Below are 25,719 nucleotides of genomic sequence, written 5' to 3'. Positions count from 1 at the left end.
TAAATAAATAAAATCTTTAAAAAAAATCTTTAAAATAAATAAAATTGCTTTAAGAAAAGCAATCCCACTCTTAGTTGGTTTTATTGTCATTAACTTCTCTGCAGATGGCCTCATTTGGGGCACACAGGGTGGACCTCTCCCACCACTGCACCTTGTTGATATGCTCAATGTATAGCTACACCAGGGCCCACCTGGTGATTGGCTGATATAAATTGCTTATGTAAAGAAAAAAGTGTAATTTGGGACTTACATTTTAAATTAAAAAACTGAGGTAACACTCTTGTTTTTTGGGGGGATTGAGAGCCACTAAAAATGAAATAAAACCTTTTATATAGTTAAGCGAGTCTTCTGTAGACTTTTTACTCAGAAATCACTGTTTTTAAATGCAATTAACACAAGAGTCTAGATTCCCTGTACACTTGACCAACACAGAGCACTCTATACTGATGAGTATGACTGATTCCCCCAAAGCAGTAAGAGCCCCTATTCCCACAGTGGTGGAGACACTGTCCTTGAGGTTACCTCCCCCTTTAGTCAGGGCCCAACACCCCTGCTCTTCAGAGTCCAGATCTCCTCTGTAGTGTAGCTGCCATGTACCTCCCTTCTCCTGACTGAGCCCCAAATCCCTGTAGGAGCCTATGTGTTCTCTGCCCTCCATGTACTTCTGTATCCCTCTTCCCCCACCACACCCCACCTCACAGTGCCACCAGCTCCATCTAAGGATGACATGTTTCCCCAGAGGCCCCCAGGCCCCACCTATCTTCCCACTACATTACCTGGTTGGAAGGAGTTCTTGTCTCCACTTTCAATGAGGGTCAGGGTTAGAGTTCCTGGAAACCTAACTTGCCTCCTGGCAATGTCACAAGTGGTAGTCCATTCCTATAGTACTACAAGTGCTATTTTTTTAAAGATTATTTATTTATTCATGAGAGACACACACACACAGAGAGAGAGAGAGAGAGAGAGAGGCAGAGACAGAGGCAGAGGGAGAAGCAGACTCCCTGAAGGGAGCCCGATGTGGGACTCGACCCCAGGTCCCCAGGATCATGCCCTGGGCCAAAGGTGGCCCTAAACTGCTGAGCCACCCGGGCTGCCCCAAGTACTATTTTTATTTTTATTTTTATTTTTATTTTTTTTTTAAAGATTTTATTTATTTATTCATGATAGTCACACAGAAAGAGAGGCAGAGACATAGGCAGAGAGAGAAGCAGGCTCCATGCACCGGGAGCCCGATGTGGGATTCGATCCCGGGTCTCCAGGATCGCGCCCTGGGCCAAAGGCAGGCGCTAAACTGCTGCGCCACCCAGGGATCCCCCCAAGTACTATTTTTAAAGGAATTTTATGCACATTATTTTCTGTGATACTTGTAATTTTAAGAAACTGAACATTTTCTAGATATTATCTCGATTTTTAAAAAAGATGTATTTATTTGTTTTAGAGAGAAAGAAAGAGAGTATAAGTGGGAGGAGCAACAGAGGGAGAGGGAAAATCTCAAGCAGACCCCCACAGAGTGTGGAACCTGATGCGGGGCTGGATCTCATGACCCTGAGACCATGACCTGAGCTGAAATGAAGAGTCAGATGCCTAACTGACTGAGTCACTCACAGGTGCCCCTATTTTCTCAGTTTTGATAATAAAACAGAGGCTCAGAGGGGTTAGGTAACTTGCCTGAAGTCACACAGCCAATAAATGAAAGAACTACGATCGAGGCCTATGGTTTCTGCTTCCTATTCCAGTTCAGTATTACATAGAGAAGTAAACCACAATGAAATTATAGCCTGCATAGACCTTTATTGGTTGGTTGGTCTTGGAACCTAACCACCGCTTTAGACTTTCTTTTCCATGGGAAAATGCATTTTGAATTTCAAGTGATCAATGTACAAGTGTTTCTCTGGAGCATAACTCATTTTTAATTTGGGGGCTGTCTCTATCATCTCTCCACCAAAAGTTTTATTTTTATTGATTCTATTATTATACCGATTAAGACCCAAAGGATTGAAGAGGCTTAGGAGTCAGGCCTGGGTCTACCACTGACTAGTTGTGACCTCAAGCAAATAATTTAACCTTTTGTTTTTGTTTTTGTTTCATTTAACCTTTTAAATTTCAGTTTCCTTCTCCATAAAAGAGGGGCAACATTATATATAAGAATTAAGTGAATAAGGAAGGCATATCAAGTGCTCAGTGCAATGCTTGGCACAAAGTCTATTCACAGTAGACATGCAGTGTTGTTTTTACAGAGGAGCCAGGTTGATTACAACCCAGAATATACCCTCTTGGCCAGGGATGGCCCTTGTTTATCCTCTTGTACGAGTGAAATTATTAATAGCACCCCTTCCACTCTTAGGGTGCTTCAACATGGATGGTAACTGATAAATTACCTCCCTGCAGATGGCTGACTGGCAGGGCCCAGAAATCATGACTTTAGGGGACTGCACAGCCCTAAGGCTGGAGCTCCCAATCATAGAAAAATGTGGCCTTTGTCAAGAATGTACCGCCATGGAGCTGAGAGCTACCATTTGGTTGTTTCCAGAAGTTGAGTCCGGGTTCTGCTGAGGGTCTGAAACGAGGAAGAGAGCTTGCAGGGATTAAGGGAATCCAGCCAAAGGAATCAACAGCCATGCAAGTGTCTGGTCAGCCAGGAGCTCTGCCAAGGAATTAGGCCACAAGGGCAGGGCGGGGGCTGGAGAGGGGGCCAGTATGACAAACCACATAGGAGGTGAGGGTGAGCTAGGAGACAAGGGACACCAGCAAGGGAGGCCAGCAAAGTGACAGAAGGGTGATGGGATTCACTGTGTGTGGGATGGGATGCTGGGCATCAGTCCCCCACAATACCTGTCTCCACCCTTCCTCGTCTTTAAAGGGGTTGAGGCACATATGGGTGGCCCCCTCCATGATTCCACGTACGTGCCAGGGTTAATCAGTGACTCTGAGAATGACTGCTGGTGATAACAAAGACCAAACATAATGTGGGCAGGGTCACTCAAACCTCCTGAGACAAATGTTTCCTCCACCTGCCTGTGTCAATTTTCCACGTTGAAGAAACAGAACTGACAGCTAGTTGCAATTTTACCTGAGTACTTCTCATAAATGAGGTGTAATGATTGAAAGCCCTTTCAAAAAATTAGTTAGCAAAAAGAAATAACAGGGTAGGAGTCAGAACATGGTTCTATCCTGGTTCTGCTTCCTTCTGATTCTGAATTTTGAGCTAAATGACCTCACCACCCTGAGCTCATTTTTCTCAACTGTCAATGACAAACAGTTGTGAAAACAGAAAACATGGGTATGCAAACATTACAAAGGCCGTGGAGTGCTAACAAATATACAAATATATATAAGCTGGACATTATACAGCTAGATAAAATATATGGCTCCAATATAATAATAAAGTAGCAGTGTTTTTAAAAAGATTTTATTTATTTATTCATGAGAGACACACAGAGAGAGGCAGAGACATAGGCAGGGGGAGAAATAGGCTCCCTGTAGGTAGCCCGATGTGGGACTCAGTCCCAGGACCCCGGGGATCACAAACTGAGCCAAAGGCAGATGCTCAACCACTGAGCCACCCAGGCACCCCTAAAGTAGCAAGTATTTTATAAAACAAACATTTATCATTGGTATTACAAAAAAGCCCAGCAGTGCCTGGCTGGCTCTTGATCTCAAGGTTGTCTGTTCAAGCCCCACATCGGGATATAATTTTTAAAAAATTATAAAATAAAGAAAAAAGACAAACACTCAGAAAAATAACATCATATTTTTAAAAGAAAACCGCAGCTGGGGCACCTGGGTGGCTCGGTCAGTTAAGCACCTGACTCTTAATCTGGCTCAGGTCTTGATCTCAGGATTGTGAGTTCAAGCCACTGATGTGGGGGCTTGAACCCAGTGTGGGGCCTACTTAAAAAAAATGTAGCTGGGGTGAATGTAATAAACAACTTCTAGTATATTAGAATCACAACAATTTCAAACACTAAAGAAACGCTCCTTTTCCATGCTCCTTGCGTGTGTCAGTGGGAGTTGCTAGTCTCACCTCCCTCTGGAAACATACAACAGTTGGAAAAAATAAATATCCTCCCAAAAGGTTGGGATAGATACAGGGATGATAGGCCCATGTTGGAATATTAATATTCATGGAAACCCAGAGTCCCCATCTGAAGAAGGAAGGACAATCTTTTCTTTCTAATGAACACTCCTGGTCTGAACCAGAATGCTGAGTTGGACTCTTTAGACCAGTATTTCCAACAGATGGAACAAACGGCACCTTTGATCAAGGCAGCGTAGTGTTATAGAAAAAAGTGTGGGCTCTGGAATCTGGCAAGCCTGGGCTCCCTTCCAGGCCAGCCCTTCTTGCGACTCTGCCACTTTACACCAGGTCTTTATTCTCTCTTGAGCCTCGGTGCTCTCAGTTGGAGAATGAAGATGGAGGTTGCGGAAGAATTAAATCACACCCGCCACATTGTCACCATGAAAGCACCTCGACCTCTGCCTTGCACTGCCAAGAAGTCAGGGGCCAAGACCATGGCAGTGGCTGCAGCTAGTCAGTATGCATGAGCTAGACCTGGCGGAGACAAGGCTGCCAAGAAAGTTAACCCAACCCAGGCCTCATGCATGGGAGTGAGGGGTCTGCAACTTGGGTGTGGGTTTGATCCCTGTGCATTCTGCTCCAGTTAGACCACATTTGGAGCTCCAGGTGCAGCTCCAGAAGAGGGAAGAGGAAGCCAGAGGGCCTGAACACTATCTCATTTGGGAGATTTGTTGAAGAAGCCAGGGTGTTTAACCTGGAAAAGAGAAGTCTTAGGGCACAGTTAAAACTCTTCTCAAATAGTTGAAGGGTTTCATGTGGACATAGGTGAAGACTTCTTTGGGGCTCCAGAAAGCAAATCAAGACCCAGAGATAGAAATGACAGAAGCACTATTTGACTCCATGGCAGAAAAGACTCTCCATCACCAGGAGCTCTTCCCCTAAGGGAATGTCAAGGCAGGCAACTCCTTGGGTCCAGGATTCCTGCACTGGGCTGGACTGGGCTTAGCTGCCCTGTGAGGTCCCTCCTCAGTCAACAGAAGCCCTGTTTTGACACAGCCCTGTTTTCAAAAATCTGTTATAATTTTCTGTTCGTCTTTTATATTATTAAATCAAATTTTATAAATCTCAAGTTCTTCAAAATGGTTCTTCAAGGTGATTCTCCTGAGACTTATTCAGAGCCAGAGGGAATAGTGACTATGTTTTATCATTACATCAGAATGCTTTTGATGATTGTCATCCCAGTCTAGAATTAATGCTTCGTTACTAAAGTTCCCAGGCACTATATATGTACCTTCCCTGACTCCTCCTCCCACCGTCAAAATCCAGTCTGAAATCTAAGGGTCTTATTTATTAGTGCTCTGCCCAAAAGCTAAAGTATTTTTTTAATTGAAAGACCAAAAAGGTTGGGGCACCTGGGTGGCTCAGTGGTTGAGCGTCTGCCTTTGGCTCAGGTCATGATCTTGAGGTCGTGGGATCAAGTCCGTCATGGAGCTCCCTGCTTCTCCCTCTGCCTAGGTCTCTGCCTCTCTCTGTGTGTCTCTTATGAATAAATAAATTTTTAAAAATCTAAAAAAAAGTTTTAAAAGGTCAGTACCGCTTTCCTGAACCCCCTTCATTGTTTTTCTTTTCTTGCAAGTTATTCTAAAGCTTGTAATGAATTTGTGTAAAAATACCAGAGACACACATAGAAAGAAACAAGCAAAGGGCTGATTTTGATCCTCTTTTGCCTCTGAAGAAAGCCGTATATGTTGCATTATTTATCTCGTCTCAAGCATGGAACACCAGAGAAATGTGATTCAGTGCTCAAACAAATGTTCAATTATTCAGCATGAGGACCCTGGGGCTAAAGGAGTTTTGGGGACTCTAAGGTCCTAGCCAAGCACCCCTTGAACTCATTAGACCAGGGGCAAGACCATGAGAAGTGGACATTTGAAACATGTCAGCAGTTTCAGAGGAGCACCCAATGACATTTTTAATCTGAAAAATTATAAACAACCTCACTCCCACCAGCAGCCCTGCCACCTCCTGAGGAATGTGCAGTGTGGCAGATCTGAAGGAGCTATTGATAAGCAGAGCAGCTTTCAAGTGCCCTGGTGAGGAGAGAGTTTGACAGCGAAGATTATGTCTGATGCTTTCAAAGGCACACACTTTATAAATACATTGCACACATAGAGCATAGGTCTGTTGCCACACATGGCATGTATACACCACAGCCTATTTAAAAGCATTTCAAAGCCCACTTGGTAATGGCTTCTCCTAAGTGCTGTGGGATGAAGGATAAAGAGATAAAGGAGGCACAGCCTCTCCCCACAGGACCGTGGAATGCCCTATCTGATGGACACTTCCAGCCCACCTCCATCTTCCTCATTTGACAGATGAAGAAACTGGGATTCCAAGAAGAGAGGTGACTTGCTTGAAGGTTGTCAGAAAGTCAGAGCCTAGGGTTCTGGATTCTAAAACTGGAGTTTACTATGCGATGGTAGAAAGAAAATACCCACGCTGTAAAGCACAAAAACAATTCTAAAAAAAAAAATAGGCAAAGCCACTGGGGGCCAGGAGCCCTGGTTTTTATCCCAGTAAAAGAAGAAAAGAAGGCACACTGTGTCCCATTTTTTTGGCCACTGTAAAAAAAAAAAAAAAAAAAAAAAACCACGGGGCCCTCACACTGGGTCACAGAACAGTCATGCCTTGGACGCGGAATGCAAGATGGCTGGTCAGGCCTATGAATGAGCTGCTGGCCCCAGCCCCTTGCAGAGCGTAGAGCCGGCCACGCCACGCTGCCTCTCTTGTGCAGCCCCAGGTTCTCCGTCATTGCTGTTTGATCCATTAAGTACATGAAGAGTCAAGAGGGAAGCTACAGAAACCTCATCTCCTACATTTCCCCAGCGTGTAGCTCCTCTTGCCTCTCAGCCTGGATTGCTCCTCTCCAGAAGGCTCGGCCTACAGGGCTAACTGGGGTGATTAGATGAGCCCCAACAATCAGTCAATTCAATGGAAAGATCTACCACAGCGGTAGGTTTGAGGAAGCAACTGGCCCAGGGGCTGAAGATAGTGGAAGAGCCGCCTCACTCAGACACAGCCCCATTCTCTCCTCCATGTGACCTCATCAGTGCCTCTGTTTGTTTACCCAGACAGGGTCTTCATTTACCCGTTTCTCGGCACAGCGAAGACCCACACAATGAGGCTTGGCTAACACTGCGGTGGGGACGCTGCGGATGCGGGCTCTCCATGTGCCCAGGGTTTAGTCACAGAACAGTCCGTCCTTTCACTGGCCACTGTGGAATGAGCGCGAGCTCTGTGAGCGGGCACGCAGGGCATCCTCTGTCTGAGGGCCAAGTCCCGCTTCCAAGTTCCCCACTGTAACCTTGGAGACGCTGCATGGGGTGGGAAGGCCCTGTGAGGGGCCTTTGTTTGTCCCTGGAGACTCTCTAGAAGGAGGGTGTGGGTAGCTGGGTTCTGGGCCTAGCAAAGAAGGAGGGAAAAGAACTGGAAATAGGGAGCAGAACTGCAGGCCCACAAACAAAGAGCCCAGGCCGGGACAGATCCACCTTAATAAGCTCTCCGGGTTTTCTAGCACCCTTCAACACCTCTTGAATGTTTCCTTTCAGCTGCTCCCACTCATGCAGGCCGCAACGGTTTTTGCCCAGGAGGACCTGAGCCCGTGGTGCTGATGTGACATGTGCACGTCCGTGTGCATGACTGTGCAATGGCACCATCAGGCAACACTAGGTGACTGGATATGGGCAGTGTTGATGTGTGGTGGAGATAAGCCGTAGGGAAAGATGGGCTTGGTGACCAGACGCCACCATGACCAAAAAGGCAGTGAAATGACAGGATCCTCCAGAGTCTCTAGCTCAGGGTAGACTCTGCATGCTGGACTCACTTCTAGCCTCAGACAGACTTCCTTGCCATAGGATTTCTAGGCTCCTTCCAAGGTATGTGAGGTGGCTATATGATCATCTCATGAAGTCCCATCATGGGTGATCTAATTATCCAATGGATATTTCTTAGAAAAATAATAATGATTATTATTTTTCCAGTAGCTATCACTTAAAGCATCTATGAGGGGCACCTGGTGGCTCAGTCCATTAAGCGTCCAACTTTTGATCTCAGCTCAGGTCTTGACCTCAGGGTTGTGAATTCAAGGCCTGTGTTGGGCTCCATGCTTTAAAAAAAGCCATCTAAGGGGCAGCCCCGGTGGCTCAGCAGTTTAGCACCACCTTCAGCCCAGGGCGTTATCCTGGAGACCCGGGATCGTGTCCCACGTCGGGCTCCCTGCGTGGAGCCTGCTTCTCCCTCTGCCTGTGTCTCTGCCTCTCTCACTCTGTCTCTCATAAATAAATAAAATCTTTTTTACAAAAGAGAGAAAGTAGTAAACAAACATTGCATTCAATTTTTTTAATGTTTATAATTTCTTAGTTGCCATATAACATGTATTCAATTTTGAGTATCATTTTCCTTGCCAGGGGCACAAGTCATCGTTCTGCTGATTATACCTGACAGGAAGCACACTATGGCTGAAGTGTGACGTGGCTGACAAGGACACTGGACTATCGCAGGCTGCATGACCAGAAGTATAGTGTCTAGAAAGAGGAAGGAGGGATCCCTGGGTGGCGCAGCGGTTTAGCACCTGCCTTCGGCCCAGGGCGCGATGCTGGAGACCTGGGATCGAATCCCGCATCGGGCTCCCTGCATGGAGCCTGCTTCTCCCTCTGCCTGTGTCTCTGCCTCTCTCTCTCTCTCTGTGACTATCATGAATAAATAAATGAAATCTTCAAAAAGAAAAAGAAAGAAAGAAAGAGGAAGGAGAACACCACTCTGCACTCCTTAGTCGACACCTGGAACAATATATTCCATTCTTGGAAACGCAGTTCTTTTTTTTTTTTTAAGATTTTATTTATTTATTTATTCATGAGAGACAGACCGAGAGTGAGGGAGGCAGAAGCAGAGGGAGAGGCAGACTCCTGAGGAGCAGGGAGCCTGACGCAGGTCCGCGGATCACAATCTGAGCCAAAGGCCGACGCTTAGCCGACTGAGCCATCCAGGTGCCCAGAAACACAGTTTAAAAGGGGCCTAGGCAAACTGAACCACATTCAGAAGAGTCTGATCTTGAAAGCAAGTGGACTTAAACAACGTCCTTTGCAGAAAAGCTGAGAAGCAGAGGTTATTTGGCTTGGAGAAGAGTTGGAGTTAGTGGTGACATTGTGGGAGCTGGGGTTTGTGGGGAGAAGAAGGGAGATAGTGGGTATTTTCAAAGTTTGAAATGCCATCTAAAGGAAGAATGCAGTTCTCCAGTGTAATGTGAATGAATAGCTCTCTACACTTATAAAACTAGCATAAGGACGTTGCATCATCAACAGAAAGAAAAGCTTTCCAATTCGTGGAAACTGTTCATGGATGGAAGTCTGCTTTGTGAGGTAATGAGTTTCCCGTCACTGGGAGTGATCTACATAGAGACAGGACTTGAGTGTTCATGGGAGAGAGGGAAGTCAAGTATGAGGTCTCCATGACCTTAAAAGTCCCTTCCAACCCCCCCCATTCTGTAGTTCTTCCTTCTAATATCCCATTTGCATATAACCTGTTATGCTTGGTAAACTTTACTTTTTCCCTTCATTGGAATCAATTGTACCTTAGAATAGTTCAATACAGTTAATTATTGACGGTTTTATGAGATTTCCTTGAAGAAAATTTCAAAGACACTTGATCTTTCTGATCAGCCAAACATTTGGTCCTAGATTTTCTAATATGGGATATTTATGCAAACCTCTTGTCCATCAAGGAGGAAAATTTATTTTTATGAACACATTATTCTAAATTTTCCTACCTAGTGACCAAATACTGTCATTATTTCCTCTTTCAAATGAACACTAGCAAGCTGAATTCCTCTGGTTTCTCCTACCCCTGAATGATGAGTCTACTTGCATTAGCAATAGTACTGTGTATGCATTCAATTCAGTTCATTAATTCACTTATTCAATAAATATTTATGGAGCGTCCAATATTGTTCTAGGCACTGCGGAAACGGCAGCAAATAACACAAACAACATTCTCTGCTCCTGTGGAGCTGCCTTTTAGTGGAGGAGACAGTAAGCAAGATAAGAAAGCAAATATATACAAGATAAACAAAATATATACTAGATGGGGGAAAGAAAGAGGGTGTTTCCATTTAAATAGGGTGGTCAATTCTCTCTACATTTTATTTAAATGATGGGAATCCCACTAAGAAGGTAACAGTTAAATTTAAAGTCTCAAAGGAAGTCAGTGAACAAAATAAGTTCTCTATCAGAAGAACGTTCCAGGCAGAGGGGGTATCAAGGGCAAATGCAAAACCTCACTCAAAGGTGCAAAACCAGCTGAGTGTTTCTCATCATGCACAACAAAAAGAAGTAAAATCTGGATCTGTGCACATAGGATCTTAAGGGAAAAAGAACATCAAAACAAGAAGTGGTCAACTGCCACCTGCCAAATCGCATAGATCAGATCATCGCACATTTTCTCCTTAGTTATACTGGACCAGCCATTGCCCCCAAACACACCTTGCAGGGTCCCACCTCCAGGCCTATGACTGGCCACAGAGGCCAGAACGTACTACCCATACTTCTACGTTGGATTGATTTTTTTAAAAAAAAGATTTGATTGATTGATTGGAGTGTGCAGCAAGCTCAAGCTGGGGAAAGGGCAGAGAGAGAGAGGGAAGGAGGGAAGGAGAAAGTCTCAAGCCAGCTTCAGAGTCAAGGGCAGAGCCCACCTGGGGCTTGATCCCCGGACCCTGAGATCATGACCTGAGATGACATCTGGTCAGACACTCAAACGACTGAGCCAGGCTCCCCTGCATTAGATCTCACGCCACCTTCCAGCCCAGTCCAAACGTGTCCTCCTCGTGGGGCTCTTCCTGACTACCCAGCGCCCATTCGACTGAATTCAAACACTAGCACGCCTACCTCTCAACCTACTGAGTCAGAACTCGCATCTTCACAAGACCCACAGGCGACCCAGGGACACACTAAACTTTAAGGAGCCCTAGGCCCCTCATCTTCCCATGTGGCTTCACACTGTAAAAGCCTGGGAGCTTTTAAAAACCACCAATGCTTAGTTCCACCTACAGAGGATCTGATGTAATCAGTATGGCATGAGTGCTGGCTCTTGAGAGTTTTGAAAACTTTCTGGGTGATTCTCAGATGGAGCAAAGTTTGAGAATCACTGCTTGCTTCTCTTTCATTTCTAATTCCTCTCTCTACTGTCTTCCTGTAACTGGCAAACAGCCTGCCCTCAGGTCTGGTCACTTTTTTCTAGAGTTGGATTCTTAGGTCAGAACCAGGAGAAGAGGTTTCCCTCCACCTTTGTCTCCTGACTCCAGGGCCCTGGGCTTGGCCTCCCCAAGTCCTTAATAGGTATGGAGACTGGAAGTAGGAAGGAGTCAGTAGGGCAGTGGGAGAAAAAGTGGACCCCCACCCAGCAGTGTGGCCCTATTGTACGCGCCTTGGGTGAGACTCATAAATACCTTCTCTGTAAAGGGGGCACAACAGTATCTCTCCAGTGTGCCTCGTGGAGTCACAGGGGCTTGGGGAAGACCAACAGAAGTTATCTGTGAAAGTATTTATGAGTTTATGAGAGAACTATGCACTTCCTGTCCAGTAGTCTTAGGATACTCATTTCAAATTTAAAAATCTGCCTTTCCCCTGTTTCTCAAATCTAAGCAAGAATTTTAAGTGATATTTTATCTTAGCATCCAAAAGGGATGACCATGCCTGTGTAGTATCTGTACTGGTGCGGATCGGTGATTCAAATTATACTTCGTGGGGTGCCTGGGTGGCTCAGTGGGTTAAGTGTCTACCTTCAGTTCATGTCATGATCCTGAGGTCCTGCAATCAAGCCCTGTGTTGGGCTTCCTGCTCAGCAGAGAGCCTGCTTGTCCTTCTGCCTCTCCCACTCTCACTGTTGGTGCTGTCTCTTTATCAAATAATTAAATAAAACCTTTAAAAAAAAAAAACCAGAAAACAAGTTATATTTCACTGCACCATTGGTTATCAAAAGGAATGATCCTGTGACTTGTGGATATGTCGATTAGTACCAAATATCTTGTGAGTATTCAATAAATATTAACCAGTGAGGCCTAACTTAAGATGGAACCATGGTAAGATCACTTACCACTACCATGTTAAGATCACCATGCCACTACCGAAGTAAGGAGTGCTACTTCTGTCTTACCCACATGAGCTAATGTTCACCTTTTAAGGAAAGCATAGCACCTTCATTTAGCCATTCTGCTGACTGCAAACTGAAAAGACCAAGAGAACCTGGCTTATTCAAAATAGATTTGTTTTACCGAAAGGAATAGTTCCCTAAGAGTCATGGTGAAAGCTAAATGCTAGACGTTAAAACTAGATACAACTGTTCTACCTTTATCCAGAGCAAGTGCAAGATGGTGAGTGAGCATAGAAAGGCCCCTCTGCCCAAACATATTTTTCCCACATCTCTCTTTGGAAATTCTTTAAGGTTCTCATTGTGGGAGTTTCTTTGAATGGATGCAAGCGCCCCTGGGGAGGGGAAGGTCCTAGCACTCTGGTGCGAACCTGATGCTGAATAGAGCAATGGCACTCAGGATTTCTGGATTTTCTAAATCAAATTTTTTCACAATTTCTTTTAATTTCTTTTTGAAAGATGTTATTTATTTATTCATGAGAGACACAGAGAGAGAGAGAGAGGCAGAGACCCAGGCAGAGGGAGAAGCAGGCTCCATGAAGGGAGCCTGACATGGGACTTGATCCTGGGTCTCCAGGATCACGTCCTGGGTGGAGGACGGTGCTAAACCGCTGAGCCACCCAGGCTACACATATTTTTTTTTTTATTTGTTTATGATAGTCACAGAGAGAGAGAGAGAGAGAGGCAGAGACAAAGGCAGAGGGAGAAGCAGGCTCCATGCACTGGGAGCCCGACGTGGGATTCGATCCCGGGTCTCCAGGATCGCGCCCCGGGCCAAAGGCAGGCGCCAAACCGCTGCGCCACCCAGGGATCCCCCCTTTTTTTTTTTTTTAAAGTATCTCCACACCCAACATGGGGCTCAAACTCATGACCTTGAGATCAAGAGTTGCATACTCTACTGACTGAATGGGCCAGATGGCCCTGTAATTTAGTTTTAAAAGATTTTGGGGGACTCACAGGGGATTACTCCTTTTTTTATTTTTCTGAGAGAGGACATCAACTAACAACTAAACTATCATCATTTCATAATAGAATGGACAGTTCAAAATAAAATCATGAAGAACATAATCTCAAGGTAAAGTACTCCTTTTTTTTTCCAAAGGGAGAGGGAGAATTTTTTTTTTTTTTTTTTTTTTTTTTTTTTTAGATTTTATTTATTTATGTTAGAGAGAGGGAGAGAGCATGAACAGGGGTAGTGGCCGAGGAGAGAAAGAATCTCAAGCCGACTCAGCACTGAGCATGGAGCCTGACGTCCGTCTCTATCTCACTACTCCAAGATCATGACCTGAGCCACCCAGGAGCCTCAGCACTATCCTTTTCAGGACAGGGCAGTTGTAATCTTAAAACTGTGACGATTCTGTACCAACAAATATGTTACATGATCCCTCCCCCTTTTTCCATGGCTCTCCATTTGCCAGCGACCCTCCTAGACAGTAGGAGGATGAGAAGTGAACTGAGAATGCTTAGTGTCCTGGAGATGGGAGGGGACTAACGAAGATGGTTTGTTCTAAGAAGGGGGAAAGAGGGAAGAGAGGAGTGCTCGATGGCAGTCATCTGACCTAGGATTACGTCCAGCTGGACAGCAGAACCTACCATGTCGGCCCTGAAGGGAACGCAGGAGCCCCACTTTTTAACCTAAAGAAAGCAAGCGCACAGTGGCAGAGGGCCCCTGGGGCCTAACTTTTCTGTTTCATTCATGAGTGTGCCCTGTTTGTCTCCCTGGGGATCCACCCGCCCATTCCCTGCAGGAAGGAGCAAGGACGAAGGAGGGAGAAACGTGGGAACAGTCTCAACAACCGGAAGCATAAGCTAGAATGTAACTGAGATGCAAGGAAGGGAGAAGAAAGGGAACGGAGAATTTTCATAAGGAAACGAATCCCTCCCTTTGAAAGTAAGGATATGAGCCACAAGAGTGATGCAGCCGTTTTCTGGTCAAGATGAGCTCATCTTGGGAGCCCCGATGGCCCAGCGGTTTGGTGCCGCCTTCAGCCCGGGGTATGATCCTGGGGTCCCGGGATCGAGTCCCACATCGCGCTCCCTGCATGGAGCCTGCTTCTCCCTCCGCCTGTGTCTCTGCCTCTCTCTCTGGGTCTCTCATGAATAAATAAATAAAATCTTAAAAAAAAAAAAAAAATGAGCTCATCTGGCCTGAGAACCCGAAGGCCCAGGCTCTGCCCAGGGCGGCGCAGGCGGCCAAGCCAAGCTCGCAGCAGGAGGCAAGGAGGCCCCTTCCTAAAGTCTGGACGCATCCTCCCTTCTCCGGCCATCAATCCCATCGATCCGGTTTCCCTTCCTCCTGGATGAGGTCACCCCCCCCCCGCCCCGCGTGGGCTGGGCGCGGGCTGGGCGGGCCCCTTGGCGGCGGGGGCGAGGATGCCGCGCTGCCCCGCCCTGCGCGGGGGCTCCCCCAGCCGCCGAGGGGGCGCCGCGGGGCTCCGGGGGCTCGGGCCCAGCTTCCCGGACGCGGCGGGGGCGCGGGGTGCAGATGGGGACCCGACCCCGGGGGCGGAGCGGCCCGGGAGGAAGCCAGCGTCCCCGTTCCCTTGGGGAGGGATGGGAGGGAGCGGGCCTTGACCCCACGGGAGCCCAAGTCGGGGACCCCCGGGAAGGGGAGCCCACGGTGTGGACCCCCGGGCCGGGTGTGGGGGCGGGGCCTTGACCTCACGGGAGCCCAGGTCGCCCCGCCTCCCGGGGGGGGGGAAGAGCCCACGGGGGGGACCCCCGGGCCGGGTGTGGGGGTGCGGGGCCTTGACCTCACGGCAGCCCAGGTCGCCCCGCCTCCCGGGGGGGGGAAGAGCCCACGGGGGACCCCCGGGCCGGGTGGGGGGCGGGGCCTTGACCTCACCGCAGCCCAGGTCGCCCCGCCTCCCAGGAGGGGGAGCCCACGGGGGGGGACCCCCGGGCCGGGTGTGGGGGGTGTGGGGTGCTGGGCCTTGACCTCACGGGATCCTAGGTCGCCCCGCCTCCCAGGAGGGGCAGCCCACGGGGGGGACCCCCGGGCCGGGTGTGGGGGGTGTGGGGGTGCGGGGCCTTGACCTCACGGACGCCCAGGTCGTCCCGCCTCCCGGGGCGGGGGAAGAGCCGACGGGGGACGCCCGGGCCGGGGGTGCGGGGTGGGGTGCGGGGCCTTGACCCCACGGCAGCCCAGGTCGCCCCGCCTCCCGCGGGGGGAAGAGCCGACGGGGGACCCCCGGGCCGGGTGTCGCGGGACGCGGTCGCCCGCGCGGAGCCAGGCGCAGGGTCCGACCCAGACCCCGGTCAGCACCGGGCCCGGAGCCCCCAGGCCTGTGCGGGGCGCACGGGGAGGGCCCCCCAGGCCCGCCGCCCCTCCGTCCCCACCGGCCGCTTCTCCGTCTGACGTTCCTTTGTTTTCCGCGTGGGCCTCGCAGCGCTACGGCGGGAGGAGGACGGAGGGCGCCGGGCTATCGGGGAAACCAGCGGGGCTGCGGGGCCGGGAGCGGCGGGAGCCCCGGGGTGGCTCGGGGCGCGCAGGGGAGCCCCTCGGGACCAGCCCTCGGGAAGCACCCGGGCGAGGAGGAGAAAAGGAGCCTCGAGGGTAACGGAGTGAAGGGCTCGACCCCGCGGCAGCACAAGCTCAGAAACAAAATCTTGGCTCTGCCGAAAGATGGAAGGTGGTGCAAGGCTGCCTCTGAGTTAGGCACTTAAAATGCACGATCTTTGTTCTCCTCTATCTTTATAAGATAAACGCTATTTATTCCATTCCAGAGACAAGGGAAAAGTCAGAAAGTTAAAGGTTCGCTCTCAGGTCCTCGCTCACTGAACAGCCCCCCCCCCCCCCAGCCCCTTTGCAGAGGTCTGCTTGTATTATGAATCAATCACCACTACTTCCCTTTCATTCTTACCTAGTTTGAGTTCCTTCACTACCAAACAGAAAGTCCTAATAATACACCTTTTACCCAGTCATTTACTTCTGGGAAATTTTTTAAAGATTTATTTATTAATTTTAGGGATTGAGCAGGGAGGAGGAGGGGCAGAAGGAGAGAGTCTTCAAGCGAAGTCCCTGTTGAACTGGGAACCCAAGGCTTGATCCTAAGACCCTGAGATCATGACCTGAGCTGAAACCAAGAGTCAGAGGCTTAACCCGCTGAGCTACCCAGGCACCCCTCCGGGGATCTATTCTAAAGAAATACAACATAAGAGGCATATGCCTCAAAATACTCCACTGTGGTCTTCTTGTTAAACGTAGGGTTTGATAACTAGAATAAAGGCCAAAGGTATAATGTTAAGCGAGAGCAAGATACACACACACACACACACACAACATAATCACAACCATATGGAAAATATACATAGAAAAAAACCAGAAATAAATTACATCTTTTTTCCTAAAATGTTTATATATTTTCCAACTTCTCTACGATATGGATAAATATGTATTATTAGTAAATGTATTATTGTATTATTATTATGTATTATCATGTATCATTTAATTAAAATATTAATTTCAGAAACTTTCAATAATCTCTCTCTCTCTCTCTCTCACACACATACACACACACACATATAAAACATGAAATCACTAATGAGCAGGAAGTTACTAGGCTTGGGTGAAAGAAGATAAAATGTACTTGAGTGATTTTTCCACCAATTGAAAGATTTTCCATAATTTAAAAGATGTGGAAACTAGAGGGTATGGGACAATTTTTATACATCTATGATATTAATGAAAGGGAAGACCATGTCTCATTGGACCAAAGGAGAGGCAAATATCTGAACTTTATAATACACAGAAAGGAAATGATGAGATCTAGCTGATTCCTGATTGACAAGGACATACTGATTCATGGGGAGAAGGGACCACGTTGGAATGGAACTCTTAATGGCAAAGGAAAGAATATATTCATAAACATGATTACTTAGGAAAGGAGGTAAAGCAGTAAAAGGTAAGGTAATGTCGTCATGAAAGTTTATTTTACAGCAAATGTATTTATCAAGAGAATACTTTCTAATCATGAAGATTAGATATGCAAAAACACAAACAATATGTTTATGTTTGGCCTGAGATTATTGATACCAGTAGAGTATTTTGTATCTCAACCCAAGCGGATGATAATTATGCTCATTTGGGGTTAGAAAATGCCTAACAATGAAATGGCCCCTTATTTGGAGCTCATAACTTTTCTATGAGGAGGGAAGGGGAGAAAATCAAGAAAGCCACATGTCTACATGCTGTGTGTTCCTGGAGATCCTTATGCAGCAGCAGGAAAATACAAACTAATTCATAAAAGCAGGTTTCTTTGGTTTGACAACTTCCAGTCTTGTGTAAGGACCTGGTAGAATGAAGAATACAGCAGTATCCCTCAAATAATCTAACACTAGATAATGGTATGAAAATCACCAATGGAGCATAAACTGTGTTGAGAACCTATGTTATGGTAGAAAGCAAAATTCCTATTCTGGGATTGAAATCTAGGATTCTCCGGGTGGTTAACAAACCACATACAAAAAGTTCCCTGTTGGGGGCAGCCCCGGTGGCTCGGCGGTTTAGCGCCGCCTTCAGCCCAGGGCGTGATCCTGGAGACCCGGGATCAAGTCCCACATCGGGCTCCCTGCATGGAGCCTGCCTCTCCCTCTGCCTGTGTCTCTGCTTCTCTCTCCTCTCTGAGTATTCTCATGAATAAATAAACAAAATCTTAAAAAAAAAAAAAAGTTGCTTAAGGATGTCTTGGGTATTTCTAATTCCCCTCCCTTGACTCTTCCCGACAAGGGAGATGCCTTACTGATGTCACCTCTGTTGCTGATCTCACTTTTTCTCCCCCAACCATTGAAAGCTGTGCACTCTATACAGGGAATGAGGTGGAAAGACGTATTAGATTCAGGGCCTTGTGGATAGCATCTCCCCAACACTATCACCCTCCAGTCTTCCCAATTTCATCACTCTGTTCTCCAATCACTCAAGTAGGTTACAGGGGGGCAGGAGGAACCACTTTTTTTAAAATTAAAGGTTACTAGAGCCAGGAGATAGGATGTTTCAGCACTAAGACAAGGTTAGGATTTCTAGAAATACTTAGCAGTTAAATGAAGAGATAAAGAGCACAATGTGTTGTTTGGATATAACTTTGTGTCCATGCCTAGATGGAAGGCGGGAGCCCATCCTGCTTGGTATCCTGTAACTCATGGAATGCAGTGAAATGTTATCTTTTTAAAATTTCTTATGCTATAGTGTGCAGTGAATTCTTAATACCTCATGTCAAAATCAAAGAAGGTAGCAAAGAAATCATGTAATTTGAAAATTATAATAGAGGAACGGAAAGCATTTTGGTTTACTGCCTAAAACAGCAAACACCGAATATATAGCATTTGGATGACAGTTGGGTCACAAAATAAAGAATTTTCTGACCCTGCTCTAAAATACCAAAAAAAAACAAAAAACAAAAAAAAAACCCCAAAAAACCCCCAAAAACCCAAACCCCACAACCCTCTAGAGGGTGTTTTATAAAAATATGTGATGAAATCCAGAAGGTGCTTTTATCTCATAACACCCATACCAGAAAGATTAATCTCTGTGGTCAGTGTCTTGTTCTGGTTGGGGATGCGTTTGAGCCCAGCTTTGGAATCTTCTCTAGTTAGAACATCTGTTCCACAGTTGTTAATGTTTGTTTGGTATTGCCCAGAAGAAGACAGCAGAAGGGAAGAATTTTTAACAATGAGTCCCAAGATAGACTAGATCAGCAGCATTGTTTATTTTGAAAAGGCTTTTTTTTTGTTGTTTTTTTTGAGTAATGTGACCTGTATGTAAAAAAAAAAAAGGAGGGAGCAGGTCAATGGACCAAGAGATGGATGTCCATCCAATACTGGAATGCAGTTCAGCTTGTTTTCACCACTTCTCAAATTTTCTTCCCAGAAATATTTGTTCATTGAGTTATTACTACATTCCACACTAGGCTTAGTTTTTTTTTTTTTTTTAAGATTTTTAGACAGAAATTTGAATGTTCAATTTAAAATAATCATAAGTGAGAGATTGATTCTATAGTATTCAATTAAGAGTAGGCAAGAATAAGTAAAATCTAGTTGTTTTAGGAAATCTAAATAAAATATGTAAATAATCTATATCATTTGGTAATTTGCTCCCTTAGCCAAGAAAAGAAGGAACTATTATTTCTTGAGCTCAGTGAAATCAGATTACATTAGTTGATCAGGAAGTAAAATATCTTTTTATTTTTCTAAATAATGTGAGGTTCAAGATAAATCAAGCAGGCCTGCATTTGCAGAGTGAAGAAGTTACATTTAAGGCAAAATTCAAATTATTAGATGACATTTTTTTTTAATTAGACTGTAACTTCTCTGTCATTACTATCTTTAAATTATACAACATCATTCGAGACTTCCAGTGGAGATCATTTATAAAGATGCTGAGTTTTACCCAGTAAAAAACTACTGAGACCTAGCATTTGAAAACTTTGTAGAAACAGCTGGGTTTAGTTTCAGAGCTCCAAAATCAAATTGAAAGAGGGAAAGATCCTAATCCCTCAAACCATCTGTTCAAAGAACAGTGAAAAAAATGACGACAGTTTTCAGTTTGGGGAACAATGACCTCCTTAAGTGAGATCTGAAAGTCCCTTTCCTACTCAACATTTCAGCTGATCCTCACAACATCCCTGTGAGTGTATAAGGTAAATATTTTTACCCTCTTAGTGCAGGTAACGAAACTGAGGCTGCTCACTCCCGCCACACAAAACATCATTAGCAAAAGCTAGTCTTCCACCTAGGTTGGCCACTTCAAAAATTCTAAAGCTACTCTTCTGTACCACCTTCCAATTCCATTCTTCCTTCAGATCTCTCTTCCTTTCTTCTTTCCTTTTGTTTCTTCTTTCTTCCCCTTCCTCCCACATTAACGGAGATTCCTCTCTAATGCCAGAAATTATTCTACGTCGCTAGTGTTCACATAAGAAACTATACCCACTATGGCAAGAAGGCTAAGAATTATTCATAAAATCTAGAGAAGAGGCATGAATGCCAGCCCTGTGTCTCTGCCTTCTTTCTTTTTTTTTTTTTTTTTTAAGATTTTATTTATTTATTTGGGGGGTAGTTGAAAAGAAGAGCAAGGGGAGGGGTGAGAGAGGCAGACTCTCTGCTGAGCAGGGAGCCAGACACGGGGCTTGATTCCAGTACCCCAGTATCAGGACCTGAGCTGAAGTCAGACACTCAACCGACTGAGCTACCCAGGCCCCCCCTCTCTGCCTTATTTCTATACTCTTCCCATTGAAAACGGAAACTTCGCTATCCTAGAAAACAGAAAACAGCACATTACATACGGGTGCTGAACATTTTTTGCCAACGAACTGAATTTGCGTGGGTGTTCTGCAGGCCCTTTGTGAAATGTCATCAAACCAAACAAAACACACAGGACACCTGGACTGTCCAGAGGAAAGGTTCCAGGGCAGACCTCAGGGTAACAGGATCTCAGAAAGGAGGTATTAGTGAGGTCAGGAGTGGGCACATGAGATCAATGGTTGGCTGGGTGGGTGACCCTCAGACAAAAAAGAAAAAGGAGTTTTGCTGATTTGCAGATTTAAGCAGCAGTGGTTTTCAAACTTATTTTTTTATTTTTATTTTTTTCAAACTTATTTTTTTAAAACATAAAGTGTTTTGTTCAGATACATTTTACCCCAAAGCATAAAACAAATAGGACTGAAGAAAGCAAAAATGCTCTGCTTAAGCAGGGTGGGGGATCCCAGAGCCCTCACTCTAGGCCTCTGTGATGGTCCCTTCTATGGGAAAAGCATAGCACAAATTTAAGCTTGCTGATTGATTGATTGATTGATTGGGGAGTTGGGGGGGTGGTGGTGGCAGGCTTCATGTCCAGTGCAGAGCCTGGCGCGAGGGTCAATCCCATAACCCTGAAATCATGACCCTAGCCCAAATCAAGAGTTGGATGCTTAATGACCTAAGCCACCTGGGCGCCCCACAAATCTAAGTTCATTTGTATTTAAATACCCCTCAAAATATGTAAGCAAGCCCAATTTTTTAGGATTAAAGTATAGGCTCCCAAGCAAGTATTTGAGGAAGAAATCCCAAACTCAAGCCCAGTCCAATCCTGGTGGGTTTCAGAGAAAAGGGGCAGCTGGTCAGGGATGCTTCTTTTTCCAGGAAACCTGATTACTTATCTTCAAAGCTGAAAATCTACCTGAAGCAGGATAGGAGGCATGAAAATAGATGGTTTGGCTTCCTAGGGAACTTGTTGGGGGTTACTGGATTGTTGGGGGCTGCAGTAAGTTTATCCAGTTCTAAAATAACAGTTTTGTTTAGAGAAAGTTATTCTCAAACACATATCCCTCAGTCCTGCCCTGGGAAATTATACTTTTTTATTCCTTTAGCAATTCACTATGTTCGAAGTATACTATTTTGGTGTTCATTTTCTTGTCAGATCCCCACCCCATGAAGCAAGCTGGACAAGTATTATTATTCCCATCCTACAGATGAGGAAGCTAAGGCTCAGAAAGATGAAGGGACTCCCAACAAGCTCACATGACAAATACGTAGGTCTTCTGATTCCTAATTCAGACCTTTTTTTTTTTTAATTTTTATTTATTTATGATAGTCACACAGAGAGAGCAAGAGAGGCAGAGACACAGGCAGAGGGAGAAGCAGGCTCCATGCACCGGGAGCCCGACGTGGGATTCGATCCCGGGTCTCCAGGATCACGCCCTGGGCCAAAGGCAGGCGTTAAACCGCTGTGCCACCCAGGGATCCCCCTAATTCAGAGCTTTAAGCATACCTGGTATCTACACAAATCTTGTGTCCTACTACGCACAAAGTAAAGGCCACAGATTTGGTGTTACCAGTTCTGAGTCCTTGGGGATCATCAGTGCCCTCTTTACACAGCAGATGTAATAATAACCTGTCATCTCACTCACAGGATTATGAAGGACAAATGAGACAATTTGGTAAAAGCACTTGGTAAATGCACCATCTAAGGGTTAGTTACCCCTCCCCTAACCCCTGCCATCTTGGCAGTTTCCCTGTCCTTCTATTAACTTAGGACTTCACTTTTACAAACTCAAAAATATTTGTCTCATAGCCTCTGATGGCATCATGCAAGTCTCTTGCAAAATTCAGCAGGTGGCCAGAGCAGTCAGCTAGCCATACTTTTGCACAACCTCAAACCAAAGTTCTCTCTCCCTATGTTGGAGATTCAAGGATGTGCTGCCAAAAGCTCCCAGAGTGCTTTACCCTGAGCCCCAAGCAGTGACCGTAGGACTGAGTCCAGCTGATGTGTTTAGGGGGGCCTCGCGGGGTGTGTGCATGGGGGAAGCTGGTCCATCACAGTCATCACAGACCAGGCTCTTTGTCTTCTCCTTGGCAGAATCAGAACCTGAATTTGGCAAGTCCATCTGAGAGTGATCCATTCTCTGCAACCAAGTTCTGTCGGGATGACTCTGTGGTATCTAATGGCAATTTCATCTTTTTTTTTTAAATAGGAATTCACAATTGCGTCTAGCCTCTGTATAGGTGGGGGCCTCTGTCAGGAGGGCAAGTTGCAGTTGATAAAAGTTGTTGATAAAAGCAAAATCAGAGTAAAGAAAGTTGGAATAATTTAGGGAATATGTACGCTTTTACAAAATGAAAATGCCTTATTGTTTTTCCAAAGTATAAACATTATACATATACATTATTTAAAAAACCCCAAAGCATTAAAAAAAAAAAAAAAAACAGCAACGTGGCAAAGTATGCAAAAGACAGAAAAAGCTGTATTGTTAATGTTTTGAGTATATCCCCCCAGACTTTTTCTTATAAAAATAGTGGCTCACAGTTTAGCGCCGCCTTCAACCCAGGGTGTGATCCTGGAGACCTGGGATCGAGTCCCACATAGGGCTCCCTGCATGGAGCCTGCTTCTCCCTCTGCCCGTGTCTCTGCCTCTCTCTCTCTATATAAATATATCTCATGTATAAATAAATAAATAAATAAATAAATAAATAAATAAATAAATAAATAAAAATAGTTACCGAAATAGAATTATACTGTATATCTATTTTGGGAGCTTTTTCACTTAGATATTGTTGGACATCTTTCTATGCCAGTAAATATATATCATCCTTTTAACCAGCCTTATAATAAAGGATATTTTTCTCAGGCTGTGAGGTAGTCTTATGAACCCTCCTTCTCTGTTAAAGGCAGTATCATCTGGGCCTCTTCTCCTCTTTCAGGGATTCCTGATGCTGGGTGGTTCTGAGAAATGCACTGACCCGTTATTTCTGGCTAACACCAACTGGCAGCCAAAAAACACCACTGGCCAGCTGCACTTTCTCAGGCAAATTACTGTACTGTCCAGGGCCTTGGGCTTCTCTGTGTGTTAAACAAGAAGTTTGGATAACAATTTTCTGCGATTCTGTCAGCTCTGAAGTGACACATTAGCTTCTAGTTCATTTATCTCTGTGTTTGCCTTGGCACGGGATGATCCCAGCACACTGAATGAAAGGGGAGCCCTAGCTGTGCACCTGCACGACATACTTAAAGACCCCGAGGATGGGGGTCTTGAAGCTGGCAGGGCTGGGGAGGGACCAGGGTGGAGGGGCGGTTATGTCAGGGAAACAACTCTCCTGGTTTCCTTCCAACATGGAAGTGGGTGATGTCTACAAGAAGGCATGAAATTCACAGCATTGCAGTAAACACAGCCTCTGGGGCCTGTTAGTCCTTTCTGAGCACAAGTGTCTAAACTGCCAGATAACTGTGGTATTCATAAATACCGGAATTCATTTCCCATTTTAAAAGCTCTTTGGTCTATATTTCTTTTTTTAAAGATTTTTATTTCTTTATTTGAGGGAGAATGCATGAGTGGGGGGAGGGGGAAGGAGAGAGGGAGCAGCAGACTCCCCACAGAGCAGGGAGCCCGATGCAGGCCTCAATCCCAGGACCCTGGGGTCATGACCTGAGCCAAAGGCAAACTCTAACTGATTGAGCCACCTAGGTACCCTAGCCTGTATTTTCTTATCTAAGTCTCATTTCTGTCTTTTGGATGAGGAAATTGAGATTCAGAGAGTGTGATTTGCTGAAGTCCAGTGGACAATTATTTGCAGAATGAAGATCCCACCCCACACTCAACCAGTGGATTCCTCCTCCACCTCCACAGTCTCCACATTGGGTACATAGTCACATAACAGATGCATGCCTCTGTGTAAGATACTCACGAAGACACACTCCTCCGTACCCACTCCACCACCACTAGGACCCAGGACAGCAAGCATTGCCCTTCCCTGGCTCCATCTACTCTTTTAACACATAATTATGAGCATTATGCTAGGCACCAGTGGTAAAGTGGTGAACCAAGAGACATGGATCCCCATCTCACAGAGTTGACTCAGGGTCATGGGGAGTCTAGAATGAGGCAGGGATAGGGTGGATGTGAGGATGGTATATACAGTGTGATAAGAGCAGCACTGGACAGTACAGGGTAGGATGGAACACATAGGACAGGCACCCCACTCTTCCTCAGAGGGGTCAGGGAAGGCATCCTGGAGGATCCACTCCATGACCCAAATGATGGAGTTAGCAAGACCCTTGGTAGCACTAAAGAGAGATAGGAGGTAGGCTGACTATTCTATACCAAGAGAGGAGCATATACAAACACTTGAGGGCATGAGGAGCACGGTACTTTTGAGAAACTATGAGAAGTATCGTGTGGCCAGGGGTAATGCTCGGGTGGGATGCTGGTGTTTATTAAGGCTACAGAGAAGGCAGGTCTCTGAGTATGACAGCTGGTCAACCTTATTGGTGTTTATGGAGCTGATGTTTGTCTTGAGGGCACTGGGAAGTCATTCAAGGATGTAGGGAGTGATAGTGGCGACAGGCTCTTAGCAGACATTCTCTTTATCAATCCTACTAGAAGATATACTCTGTCTATAATTTTTGCCAAATTATGGATGCTCAACTTCGGGATACGTTTCCTTTTTAGGCTGCCACCTGTTTCATTGTTGTTCACCCACTTCTGGGGTCTCTGCGGCCTGTGCTAGGATGGCTCAGATGACCAGAGCTCTGTGTTCAAGATGCCATGGATATGGGGCATGGGGCCAAAGAGCTTCTAACTATTCCCTATCTTCAGCCTCAGCCTTAACCCAGGGCCTGGACTCCAGCTGACAGATATGGATTGACCAGCCAACATCCCTAAGGAATATTGGAACGCAAGTTTAAAGCATAACTAGAAGTATGTGGACTAAGCAAATTCAACCCTCATTATAAGCAAAGGGAAGCAGTATTAATATTCAATAAGTTATAGATAATAACAATTATCAATGAGATGATGCATGACTCCTACAACATATTCAATAAATACTAAATCAATTGATCAGTATTTAGATCATAAGAGAAATCTTATAGGAACATGTAAAAAAGGGAAAGAAACAGTTAAATACATCAAGATATTTTATAAGAAGTATGTATATCATGCACAGAGTATCTAGAGAAAGATTTCCAAGAAAATTAACACTAGTTACTTCTGGGATGAGGAACAGGGAGGATGAGGGCAGGGAAGGGAGGGAGA

General features: G+C 45.6%; 1 protein-coding gene across 1 annotated transcript in view; it reads right to left on the bottom strand.

The window, feature by feature from the left end:
• Positions 1-25,719, bottom strand: part of ARHGAP31 (Rho GTPase activating protein 31) — a 119,267-nt gene that overhangs the window by 78,659 nt on the left and 14,889 nt on the right. The gene's annotated exons all lie outside the window — the stretch shown is intronic.

This window comes from Canis lupus, chromosome 33 (assembly GCF_011100685.1).
Source record: "Canis lupus familiaris isolate Mischka breed German Shepherd chromosome 33, alternate assembly UU_Cfam_GSD_1.0, whole genome shotgun sequence".
Lineage (NCBI taxonomy): Eukaryota > Metazoa > Chordata > Mammalia > Carnivora > Canidae > Canis > Canis lupus.
The sequence above is the reverse complement of the archived record's forward strand: the minus strand, read 5'-3'. Positions and strand labels throughout refer to the sequence as shown.